Below are 1,921 nucleotides of genomic sequence, written 5' to 3' on the forward strand. Positions count from 1 at the left end.
GCTGGAAATGTACTGATTAAGAAAGTTCTCTTGTACGCATTTCAGGAATTCCTCCCGCTCTTAGCTCTTTACACTGTTACTATCGCAGTCTTTATTGGGATAATTGAAGTCCCTATTATCACCACTGTATAGTTTGTGTATCTTTCTGTAATTTTCTGCAAATTTGCTCCTCTATCTCCTTCCCACCATTTAGTGGCCTATAATATACACCTAGCAGTGTAATAGCTCCTCTATTCCTTAATTATAACCAAATAGATTCTGTCTTTGACCTCTCAACTACTCAATCCATTTCTAGTGCTATATTAGTTTCTTTGATCGATACTGTCACCCGCACACCCACCCCCCACCTTTTCTTTCCTTCCCTATCTTTCCTAAATACATTGTAGCCAGGAATATTAAATCCGGAATTCTCCCCTTCTTTGAGCCAGGTCTGTTATTGCCAATATATCATAGTCCCATGTGGCAACTTGAACCTGCAGCTCACCAACCTTATTTACCATGCAACGTGCATTTATGCTCATGCACTGCAAACTCTTCTCAGACTGCCTTGCATTTGCCCCAGTCTGATCCCTCCTATTTCTGAACTATTCTTTACCCTATTGCTACTTGTCCCTCCCAGTTCTTGTTTCTCCTTCTAATGTTTCATCCTGGTGCCCAACCCCCTGCCAAATTAGTTTAAACCCTCCCCCACAGCACTAGTTAACCTCCCCATGAGGACATTGGCCCCAGCTCTGTTGAGGTGCAACCAGTCTATCTTGAACAGATCCCTCCTGCCCCAGAACTGGTCCCAATGATGCAGGAATCTGAAGCCCTCCCTCCTGCACCATTGCTCCAGCCACGCATTAACCTGTCTTATCCTACTATTCCTATATTCACTAGTGTGTGGCACTGGGAGTAATCTAGAGATTACTACCTTTGAGGTTCTGCTTTTTATCTTCCTCCCTAGCTCCTGAAACTCTGTGCAGAACCTCAACCTCAATCCTATATCATTGAGTCCCACATGGATCATGACATCTGGCTGTTCCCTTTCCCTCCCTCAAAATGTTCTGCACCCTCTCAAATATGTCCTTTACCCTGGCACCAGGGAGGCAACACATCATACGGGTCTCACGTCGATGGTTGAAGAATCACCTGCCTGTCCCGCTGACTAGCGAATCCCCTATAACCACTGCATTTCTACATTTCGCTGTGACCCCCTGTGCAGTCCTTTGCCTCATGGCGCCATGCTCCAGACTGCACTCCTTCAACACTGAAAACCGGTTAGTGAGCGACACACTCCCAGAGGATTTCTACACTGCCTACCTCTTCCTACTCTGCCCAATGGCCACTCACTTATGATTAAGGTTTTTGCTTTCTTTGCACTTATAATTAGCTTGTAGACTTGTACTGTAGCCAGAAATAATAAAATGGGCAAGTTGCTCATTCCCAGAATTCTTCAGGATATGGATGACATTTAATAAGAAAAAGTTTTGTCAGCAAGGAGAGGTCTTTTGTTAGCAAGGAATGCTGAATAAGGGCTCAGTGGTCTCCCAGATAAGAGGGTAGCTTATATCACAAACAAACAAAGACAATGATCAACAGATCAATTAGGAAACTAACATAAGAAAATAAGAAATAAGAGCAGAAAGCCATCCAGCCACTCGAGCCTGCTCTGCCATTTAACAAGATCATGGCTGATCTTCTACCTCAACACCTTTTTCCTGCACCATCCCCATATCCCTTGATGCCTTTAATATCTAGAAATCTATCGATCTCTGTTTTGAATGAAACTGAAAAACAACTCCTTTTAGGGGATGGCTGTGTGTGAGACTAGAGCCCTATAAAGACCTTAAGCTTTCCTTCACAATTTGTAGAGAGAGACAAGAATGAAAGAATCGACGAAGGTTATGTTCTCTATCCAGAGCAAAAGCGGGTAATATCA

Source organism: Heptranchias perlo, chromosome 7, assembly GCF_035084215.1.
Source record: "Heptranchias perlo isolate sHepPer1 chromosome 7, sHepPer1.hap1, whole genome shotgun sequence".
NCBI classification, from domain to species: domain Eukaryota; kingdom Metazoa; phylum Chordata; class Chondrichthyes; order Hexanchiformes; family Hexanchidae; genus Heptranchias; species Heptranchias perlo.